At 37.4% G+C, this 12,014-nt stretch overlaps 1 pseudogene; it reads right to left on the bottom strand.

The window, feature by feature from the left end:
* Nucleotides 1-7,556: 7,556 nt before the first annotated feature.
* Nucleotides 7,557-10,394, bottom strand: LOC107524973 (pre-mRNA-splicing regulator WTAP-like; annotated as a pseudogene).
* Between the last annotated feature and the right edge of the window lie 1,620 nt (nucleotides 10,395-12,014).

The raw sequence follows: 12,014 nt of genomic DNA, 5'->3' as shown, positions 1-12,014 counted from the left end.
GAGAAATGCTTTGGCCAACAACATGCCCTGCAGGGTAATGACGAATCTTAATGCTGAGCTGAACTGCGTGTGCAGGTGGGCGCTGGCTGATGGGAGAAAGCCTCTGCAAGGACACTGGCGAGGCTCCTTTGCCCTGTTCTGTATTGTCCTCTCCTGTCTCAGGATGCAGCACATCTGAGTCATCCGTAGAAGACGTGGAAGCTTCATGAAAACAGTCTTGTGCGAACTGTCTGAATCACATCCTGTCTTTCCTGGAGAACATCAGGAAAGGAATAGATCTAAGAACCAGATATAGCTAATTATCTGTGAGACATACTCACTATGGAAATCAACTCTGATAAGTAACGAGCAGCTGGGGGCAAGAATGACACATCTGCCAGCCTCCCTGATTCACCCAGTGTCAGTGGCACCAGGATGGGCGCTGAGATGGAAGATGAGGGCAGCGGGCGGAGGAAGGAAGACCTGCCCCTCTCCCTGAAACCCCAGGACAGACAAGAGTCCTTTGGCTTCACAAGATATCCTGCCAGTTGATTCTTAACGTTATGATTCCAAGAGGCCACCTTCAAGGCTGTATTTTCTTAGGTTATGTGAGAAATGCCCTATCGTTCACTTTGGGTTTCTTGGGAGTCAAGGAACTTAAGGGGACACTAGACCGAAACCTGTCAGACAAGGGCTGACAGCTTGTTTCCCATCTGGCTTCTGAGGAGTTGGGTGGTGCTGTGGGAAGAGTGTGGTCCTCGGAGGAGGAGATGTGCTGTGAGAACTTGGTCCACTGTGCACTAGACCCCTGTGACTTGGACAGTCTCAGCCCTTGCTAAGAATTAGCTTTCTCATCTGTAAAGTGAGAGCATTTCCCATTCCTGTCCCACAGAATCATTGTGAGAAACGCATGAGACAGTGTGAGAGAAAGCCATTTGTACAAATACTCATTGGAATTTATTTAAAATTTTGTGATAAAGCAGGACAAAGATTTGACCAGAATACAGATCTAATCCTCCCAGGAGAAAAAAAAAAATGAAAAAATGAAATTTAAACACTTGGGGTACTTGTTTTGTATTTTTGTATTATCTCCTCCCTTCAAGGGCAAACTGGTGACTTTCTTTGAATACTATACTCATTCTCTTTGCTGATCTTTAATTCACATTCTTTCAGGGATTCTAACCTCTGGAACTCATTGTCTAGACATCTGAATGACTTTCTTTCATCCTTGGTTTTCTAATACTATCAGTAAAATGTAATTGATATGCAGGATCTCGAGAAACAGTCAATGATAACTGATACCGATATTCACTCCCATTGTGTAAGGGCAAGGTGGTGCTTGGCCAAAATGCCTTGAAAGGGAAGGGGTGCAAGGTTAGAAGGTACTTCAAGGATTCTCTCTACTGCTACTTCGGCCTTCAGTCAAGAAAATATTTAAATCAGTCTGCAACACAGATTGTAATTTAATTTTTATAAATCAGTTAAATAACAGAAATTCAACTGAATAAATTGTAAAGATTTAATTTGTTTTATTGAATGATTCATGAATTGAACACCTTCCCATCTAGCAAGTAGAAAGGAGCTCCAAAGAGCTAAAGAAAGTGATAAGATTTTAAAGGCAAAGAGGGAGTGGAACAATGAAGTCATAAACAATAACCAAAAAAGAATTATTTTAAGCAAGGTCACCTTCCTTTGGGGGACAATGTGGTTTATTAGGAGGATTACCTCATTGGTGCTGACCAAGAAATTCCAGACTGACAGGTTAAGATTACATTCCTGGGGAAAATTGAAACCACAAATAGGTTAGGTATTAAACCTTGGTTTGCTGATATGGGGCTTAACACAAGTGACACCATTTGGGGCCTTTTACTTATTTTTAACAGAACCATAGGAAAATAGATTACACACACACACACACACACTTTTCAGTAATTAAAAATTCTAAAGATAAAAATTATAATGTTCATGTCTAAATAATAAGAAAATGATAAGACCGTGCATATCACTATGCTTAATAAATTATGTTGATTTTATTATACTTTATTTCTAGAGCAGTTTTAGATTTGTAGCAAAATTAAGTGGAAGGTACAGAGATTTGCCATATAACCCCTGCCCACACACGTGCATAGCCTCCCCCCACTGTCAACATCTACATGAAACTTTTTATGAACATATTAAAAGCAATATGTTAGATAGAAATGATGGTTTTGAGAAGGGGAGATAGATCACAGAAGGACAATTTGGAGGAGAAAATGACTGAAGGGAAATAAAATAAATAAGGGAGAAACATTTTATATAATATCAGAATGAGAAATGAGCAAGGGCATAGAGAGGCAGGACTTTCTGTTTTTCCTCCTTTTACACATGATGTCTTGGGCTTTAATGGTTCTTATCTGAGGATTCACATCCTCTCTGAGAATGTGAGAGATGCCAGATACTAAATATACTAACTAGATTTGTTTTGGTCCAGGCCCAGTTCACCAGTGCTGGCAATACTGCTTCTACCTGTATCATAGAACTTTAGTTATATTTGTCTTATATTTACATGCTCATATTTATGCATCCTTGTGGAGGCTCTACAGTGTGTCTAATTCTTTTTATTTGGCCAATTACACTAATTCAGCCTTCTAAATAAAGAATGCAGTCCTCTCCCCCGGCAACTACCAATCTGTTCTCTGTATCTCCTCTTTTTTTCCTACATAATTTTCCTAAATCATCTATCCTCATGACTTCCATACTACCATACTCATTTCATAAACTCTTTGAAACTCATTTTCCGCTCCCATAAAATGGGGAAAGTTATGTCCTCCATAAAAGTTTTCTTGTAATAATTACATGAGACAATAAAATGTTTGGCATGCTTAGAAAAATTAATGCCTAACACATGGTTCTCAGCTAATACTTGGGACTTTTATTACTGTTAAGCACCAGCTATGTATTGCTGGGGGAGAAAAAAGAATGCACCTAGAAATTTCCTGGGGAAATAGCATTGAGACTAGATAGATGTGTAAGTTGTAGAGGCTTGGAGGTCATCTCAGCAGAAATGAAGGAGTCCAGAATTCAAAGGGAAGGCTGCAGAGAGCCATCAGGGTTGAGAAAGGATGCTGGCCCTTCTTGGTGCATCTTATCCTGAAGAGGTGCAGGAAGGCAGAATGTATCATTCCTGGCCATGCTAACCTTGATCTGTTGGTTAAAGTGGTGCCTGTCAGGTTCTTTCAGTGTGAAGTTACCATTTTCCCCTTTTCATTAATATGTATCGTGTGTGGAGATACTTTGAGACTAGGCAAGTATCCTGTTTCTTGTTATGCTTTCTCCTACTAATTTTAGCATCCAATAATAATTTCTGGGATTTACTTACTGGATATTTTCTACTTCCACCATTCCTTAGCCAATCATTAATTAGAATTCTACTGTTAGAAGGGGCTGTCTCCTCTTCACACTTTATTTTATGGTTTGGTTTCAAAGAAGGTGAAACATTAGAATTTATCAGACATGTCAGAAATAGCAATTTATGGAAGTAGTATGTCAAATATTTTCTAATAACTGATTCTCTCTGATTTCCACATGTGGGTCCGTGTGTGTGGAAGAAGGTGTGTGATGCACATGTCTTGGACATATAGGCTCATTTGCTCTTAAAGTCATAACTGACAAAGAAGAAATGAATGCCACAGGTTTGACATATCCAAGGGGAAGTACAACCCAGCAATGCAAGCCTTCTATTGTGTGACATCATACAACATGATGAAAGACACAAGTCCAGCATATTGTACCCCAATACAGTCAGAAGGAAAATTGAAAAAAATGAAAAAGAAAATTTTCTTTTGGGAAAAAATGGAATAAAGTAAACTGAAGAACCGCAGAACAGTGGTTTTTTAAATTCATTATTTTTATTACATCTCTAAAGTAATGAACGACATTTAATCTAGGCCTTTCTTCCAAAGTAACCATATTCTGAAAGTGTGAATCCATGTTCCAAAATCTTACTCTAAGACAGAAAGTCTTAAGTGACCTCCAAATTTCAAATGATCTTTGCTTCATTGAAAAAAGGGACATTACGGGACTTGGTCTGCACCTTAGGTTAGTTAAGAAACAAAAATATACACTTTCTTATGGTACAAATTGCCTTAGTATAAAGTCTGACAGAAATTGGGCATTGAGCCAGAAAATTTTCTCACATTTCTGCCTCACAAGGGAAGCAAAATACTATAAGGATCCTTTCCTGGCCAAGATCACACAGCACATTCTAAAGATTATGTTATTGTATAATTTTCCCAAAGGCATTAGTCTTTCTCAAGGTATTTCTTCAGATGCCAAAACAACTAATTTATTTGTTTTTACAGCCAAACCTACTATCGATTATGAAAATCATCAAGTTTGGTTCATTGTTTCAATTTATTCAGAGTGCTTTGAACTTGCTGTCTAACAGGTAAATGCACAGCTGCAGATATTGTGGGTTGGCTGCTCAAAAACTATTACAATCCTTCTCCCTTGCCTTCCTCTACTAAGAGACTGGAAAGCTAAATTAGTCCCTGGTCCAGGCTCTGAAGTCTACACATACAGCTCACACAATGCAGCAATTACAATCTTGGGCATATATCCCAGGTAAATTAAAACATGTTTACACAAAGACCTGTATATATTGTTTAGAGCATACTTATTTGTAATAATCATAAACTCAAAACAGTCATAATATCCCTCAATAGGTGAATGGCTATGCAAACTGTGGTACATTCACACCATGAAATACTACTCAGCAATGAAAAGAAGGGGACTTTTGATATATACAACAGCTTGGATGGATCTCATGGGTATTATTTTGAATTTAAAAAAAAAAAAAGCTAGTCTCAAAAGGTCTCATACCATATGATTCCATTTATTATAACATTCTCAAAATGGTAAAATTATAGAGATGGAGAACAAGGCACCAGTAGTTAGGGATTCTGGTGTGGGAGGTGCAATTATAAAGGAGTAGCATCAGGAAGATCTTTGCCATGATGAAATATTTCTGTATCTTAACTATGGTGGTGGTTACACAGTTCTACATATGTCATAAATTGACATAAAATTACACACAAATATTTTATTAATATCAAATTCCTGTTTTTGACATTGTATTCTAATTTTGCAATATTTAACAATTTGCAAAAATGGAATGAAGTGTATACAGTTATTTTAAAAAATGTTAAAAAGTGGAAAATATAAATGGTCCAAGTACTTAAATTAAAAACTGAAAATTATCAGTTTGGATACAAAAGCAAGATGTAAGTATATACTGCCTACCAGAAATATACTTTGATCCTAAAGATATGAATCAATTAAAGCAAAAGATGAAGAAAGTTATTTGATGGCAACATTAGTTAAAAGGAAATTTGAGTGGTGATATTAATAGATAGGATTTCAGACCAAAGAATATTCAGGAATAAACAAAGTGCTTTCACAATAATGAAGGATTCAATTTATTAAGACTATATAACAATCTTATATGTTCATGCATCTAATAACAGAGCTTCAAAATACATGGTGCCAGAACTGATAGAACTACAAGGAGAATTTAGATCATCCAAAATGATAGAGCTTTCAAAGCCCCTTTTTCAATAATTGATGCAGCAAGTCTGACAAAACCAGTAGAGATATAGGAAAAACAGCATTATCAACAATTTGACTTCACTGATATTTACAGAACACTCCACTCAATAGCAGAATACGCATTCTTTTCAAGTACATAGTGAGCATTTACCCAGAAAGATGATATTCTGGGCCATAAAACAAATCTTGATAAATTTGAAAATATTCAGATAATAGAAAGTATGTTTTTTCCACAGTACCTGAAGTCAAGACTTATATATAGCTACAGTAATCAACATAAAGTGGGCTTGGCATAAAGGTTGACAAATAGATGAATGAAAGTGCATGGAGATTCCAGAAATATACTCACACAAATTTCAAAACATGATTTATGATAAAGGAACAAAGGCAATGTTGTGGAGGAAAAAATCTATTCAGTACATGGTGTTAGCACAAATGTATATCCATATGCCCAAAATGGAATTTGATCCATACTTTGTACTATACACACAAAAAATAATTCAAAATGCATCATAGACCTAAATGTAAAACCTAAAACGACAAAACATCTACATGAAAATCATTATGACCTTGGGTTAGGCAAAGATGTATTAGATATCACACCAAAAGCATGAACCCCAATAGAACAAATTTACAAATGGATTTCATCAAAATAAAAAATTTGTGCTCTGTGAAATATTCCATTAAGAGAGAAAAAGTCGAGCTACAGACTTGGAGAATTTATTTGCAAGCCATATATCCACCAAAGGGCTTGTGTCTACAATATATAAATAACTCTTAATAGTCATTGATAATAAATTTAAAAACTCAATAAAAATGGGCACAGATCTGTACAGACACCTGACTCAAGAAGATATACAGAGGGCAAACAGGCAAAGGAATATATGTTCATCTTCACTAGTCATTCCACAAGTACAAGATGAAATCACAACAGTGTAACATTACTTAACTTTAAGAATAGCTAAAATATTTATTTTAAAATGATAATACCAAATGTCAGTGAGTATGTGCAAGAACTATAACTCTAATATACTACTGGTGGAGGTGTAAAATGACAATCACTTTGGAAAATAGTTTGGCAGTTAAAAATGAACAGATAACTATCATATCTGTTCCACTCCCAGATATTTAGTCAAAAGGAATAAAATTATATAGACATAAAAATACTAATTCATGAAGTTTTATAGCAGCTTTATTTATAATAACCCCCAAACTGAAACAATTGCAGGGTCTGTCAATAGGTGAAGAAATAAACAAATTGTTGCATGTCTATACAATAGAATACTACTCAAAAATAAAATGAATGGTTTTTGCTGTTGTTTTTGTTTTCAGGAGTTACAACAGAAATCTTCATTTAGATTTGGTCAGTACAAGGAAGATATACTGGAGTCACAGAGCAATACGCATTAACAGGATACAGCAGGCCATAAAAACTGAGTAACTATGCACACAAATCTCTTAAACATTCAGTCACCTAAAGAGAAAATGCACAGATGTATGGTGAAAAAAACTGTATCTAACGCTGAAACTACCAGAGGACTCCATCAACAAGTCCAACTTTTAGTGATAAAACTCCTGCCCTGGGCAAACTTGGCAGTCATAGGCCCACACCTACTCTGACGAGTCTGAATGGTGCATGAACATAGTAACGGCATGAAGGGGGAAGCCCTACACAGCACAGGTTCCAGAGAGACACAGATTTACAGGCATCATTGTGTTATACTTGAAGGAAAGATTTCCATTTACAACCTCACATTAACCCCTATAAAAAGAACCTGACCCTACACAAAATGTCCTTTTAGCAGCAAAGTAATTAACTGCTACAATTTCCAAAGTGACAGAGGTATTGAAGCAAAGGAAAAGAGAGGAAAAAAAAAAAAACACCAAAAAACACCAAAAAAGGCAAATTGTGACAAAAGTAGGAGGTGATTTTCTAGGTAGTGCCCCCTCCCAAATTAAATGACACTGTATAAAAAATTGCTGGAAAAATATTACAAAACTGAACTCTGCACGTTTACACTTGAGCCCAAGCCATTCTGAATGGGGGGGGAGGGAATCCTCAGTTTGGTTACCTTTCCCACTCACTGTTTTCTCCTCTTGAGGGTCAGGATTGGAGCCTGTGTCATTTGAGTGGTGAGAGAGATCTCACTGCCCGTGGGACAGTCTACACTTTCACACCCCATATGAAGTGTAGTCCACACAGTCATACACTTTCATGTAACTCCTACCTCCTTTGCCAGTTCTCTCCTCTGAGCTGCTGGAGGCCTTATTACCATTCCCTGGAGAAGAAGGAAAGCCATCTTCAGTTGTCTCCCCCACCCTGTGACACCCAGACCCAGATGTCCTCGGCTGGGAAGAACTGCCATTGCTTGGTCCTTTGGCCAGTTGACTGCAGTCTTTACCTGGGGCCTCTGCCTGTCCCACAGGCTGGGAAGACCTAGTCCTGTTGGTACTTGGGGCTGGGGCTTGAGGCTGCTGCTGTTGGTACTGAGCCACCTGTTGGCATGTCTCCTTCAGTTGTTGCAGAAGAACCAGAATGACACTCACTCTGCATGCCCTCTGCTTCTTCATCAAGTTGAACGATGGTCATTGGGTTCATCCAGACTGCTTTTAAGCTCCTCGCTATATTTCCTCTGTAAAGCCTACTCTGCTTCAAGTCATGCAATATGTCCCTGGGACAGCTGCCTTCCAAGCTCTTGATTCTCTGGGATAAGCATTCGACACTTCGCCATTAACTTTTTGCCTGTTTGGAACTGATTTGAATGATGAAGAGAGAACTTCAGTCACCCTTGTTCATACTGCACCTAAACGTTGGGACAATCTGGAACATTTATCTTCACTCATCTTAAACTCCATTATAGCCAAAAGAAAATTCGAATTAGTGACTTACAGAATGATCTGAAGAAAAAGAATTCACCTCCAGGACTGGATGGAAGCATGAAGAAAATGCTTCATTTATCTAAATGGTCAAGTGAATTTGCTACACATGATTCACAAAAGGTCTCACTTAGGCCAGTCCACAGTTCCAATACATTATTTCCCCAACCTTCTGGCAGGCACCCTGTGAAGCTGTCCCACATTAATTTCCACTTCAATATCCTGGGACAAGGCATCAAAAAGTAACAAGTGTCAAGTTTCCTTGTCTTTTATGATACCAGCTGGAAAACAGAGGCATAGCCTTTTCCTTTCCTTTGAAGAGCACAGCAACAATTTTCCCCAAATCAATCTGCTCTCCACAGCCCCCCAAAATCAAAACTTTAAAAGTACACCAAAATCGTCATAGTATTCCTTGAACTTAAAAAAAACACACAAACCCAACTATTTCAATGCACACTTAATTTAATATCAAGAGTGTGATACAAAAGGCCCAAAATATGATGAAGGCACACATTCCCCCATTAACACCAATGACAATGCTCTTTTAACATGTGCCTGTTGAATGAAATGGGGATTTAATAAATTTCACTACTAAAAAAATAATGCAGTGAGTCTCATCACAGCCAATATCCTTATACAATCTAGTTGTGAAATGAATGTTTATAATGCTTCAAACAATTTAAACCAGTTTGATACCACACCTTCATGTTTGTACAGTCCTCAGTAAGACTATTAGCAACCATTCAAAGAACAAACCATTGATTAAAACCACATTGATTTAAGTCTCAGTTAGGTAATAAAGCCCCAAACTAAATGGTTAAATATATCAACTACTTGTACTGATATCTATTATTTGGTTCTTTTGTAACTATTAAGTTGTTTCTTAGCAAAAAAAAAAAAAAAAAAAATCCTTTAAATGCAAAATTCACCTCATTTGAGTTTTGACCAAGAAGTTCAACAACAATCATGAAGTCCACAGTCTTATTGGCAAAACTGATATAGTGTCTCTAAGTCACTATGCTCAAGGGTAAGAGCAATGCATATTCCATTTTTACATTTGACTGGAATTTTACATGTTCAATTCATGATTTTAAATCTCTAGGTTTTCATTCCTCCAGAGTGACTGAAGACACAGTGTGCCATAGACTTAAGACTTCTGTGTCTCCCTCAATTTTCTTCAAACAGAAACATTTCTCAAGTGTCTACATGTTCTAGAAACGGAATTGTTCGGAGGTGGCCACTTCTTCAGAATAGTCCGAGGCCATCAGGCCTCTGAAGCACGGGGAGGGGGACGAGAAGCTGAAACACAAGGTTCATCTGGTAAGTTTTACATTAACCAATACAAGTTGGATAGTATAAGAATGTGGCTTTTCTGGCTCAAAAAGTCTGAGTCTTGGAGTGGAAACGAGGACTTGACTGTCCCATCACAGCTTTGTGGCAGTGGGACTGTCAGGGAAGTCTTGACTGGGGAGTATGATTTGTTTACCTATCAGGCATAAACTTCCAGGCATTCAGTTCATTTGGGGCTTGTTCCAGTTCGTCTTTAGTCTGTTCCAGTTCACCTTTCATTTTTAGGAAAAACAAGTTGATGGCGGGGTCTACCATTGTTGATCTCAGTAGGGCAACTCTGGGCTGCTGGACTTGCTTGCGGTGCTGGATTCGAGTCGTACACTCTTGCATCTCTTGCTCCTTGGTTGCTAGCCGCATTGCAAGGATGTTTCCCTTCCTGCAGACTCTTGCTGTTGTTGCTTTAGTTTTTCCTCCAGCTCCCTTAAGCAAGTTACATCATTAGAGTCCAGATCCCTGTACTTGCCCTCCAACGCTTGCATATATGCTTCATACTGTTTCCATCTTAAAATTAACTCATCTAGTGCCATAACTTTGAAGTCTGTCTCACTCAGTCGAGCCTTTTTGGGAAGAGGCTCCTCGTTGGTCATCCTGAATCTTCTCCAGACCAAGGTCGCTGCCCAGTCACATCGGCTGAGGCCGCACTGCCCCATCACCTCCCAGGCCTTCCCAATTACCAAAATGAATGCTTTTTGAAATAATTTTAGATTTATTATTAAAAATTGCAAAAATAGTTCCCATATATCTTATGCCCTATCTCTTCTAATGTGTTTTTTTAACAGCTTTATGGAGGTATAATTGACATTTTATTATTTGCTTATTTATTTTTATTAAATTTATTGGGGCGACATTGGTGAGTTTGGCAATATTCATACACATGTGGAACTATCACCACAATCAAGATAAAGAACATGTCCATCACTTCCATGAATAGTAGAAAGAATAAACAAATTGTCATATATCTATATGATGGATTACTGCTTGACGATAAAATGAATGGATTATTGATACATGCCACACATGGGTAAATCTCAAAATAATAGTGATGAGTGAAGAAAGCCAGACAAAAAAGATTTCCTACTGTATGATTCCATTTATATAACCTGATAAGAATTGCAAACTAATATACACTGAAAGACAGGTCAGTGGTTACCTGGCAAGAGGAGTGGGCTGGGAAATTACAAAAGGGAACAGGAATGAGGAAGAAATTTTAAAACATGAGAAAACTTTGAGAGGTGATGGATACTTTCTTTATCTCGACCATGGTGATATTTTCACAGTTATATGTCAAAACTTATAAAATTGTACAGTTTAAATATTTCAAGCCTACAGTATGTCATTTATACCTTAATGAACCTACTTAAAAAATAGCATTAAAAAAATTAAACAAATACCACAATTTGGAGGAGCTTGGTCAACAAAGTTGGCAATGCAGACATCTGAAAATGCAAGAGACTCAACAAAAACCATGAATCTAGAGGCTGATTCTTCTGCCCCCAGGAAATAAAAATGTTAATTAACCTTATTGGGTAATTAGACATATGGGTTCCTCATTGACAGTCTCCTTTGAAAAGTGAACTACATACCCTCTTATGATTTAAAACTTGCAACATATAAGATAGCCATTTCCTGGAAACCTGAATTTTAGCAGGAGCAAAAAGGAATGAATGCTTATATTTGGAATAATGATGGAATCTAAGAAAAAGTAAATTCAAAATGGATAAAAGACTTAAATATAAGACATGAAACCATAAAAATCCTAGAAGAAAACATAGACAGCAAAATCTCATACATCTCTCCTAGCAATATGTTTGCTGGTACATCTCCTAGGGCAAGAGAAACTAAGGAGAAAATAAACAAATGGGACTGCATCAAAATAAAAAGCTTCTGCACAGCAAAAGAAACCATCAACAAAACTAAAAGGGAGCCCACTGTATGGGAGAACATATTTGACAATGACACATTTGATAAAGGGTTAATATCCAAAAAATATAAGGAACTCATACAACTTAACAAAAGAAAAACAATCCAATTAAAAAATGAGCAGAGGACCTAAACAGACACTTCTCCAAAGAGGACATGCAGATGGCCAAGAGACATATGAAAAAATGCTCAAGGTCACTAATCATCAGAGATGCAAATTAAAACCACAATGAGGTATCACTTCACCCCTGTCAGAATGGCTCCATCAACAAATCAGTGTACAAGTGCTGGCGAGGGTGTGG

The sequence above is a fragment of the Miniopterus natalensis genome, chromosome X (assembly GCF_054644295.1).
Source record: "Miniopterus natalensis isolate mMinNat1 chromosome X, mMinNat1.hap1, whole genome shotgun sequence".
NCBI lineage: Eukaryota > Metazoa > Chordata > Mammalia > Chiroptera > Miniopteridae > Miniopterus > Miniopterus natalensis.
This window is presented reverse-complemented; position numbering and strand designations above follow the sequence as displayed.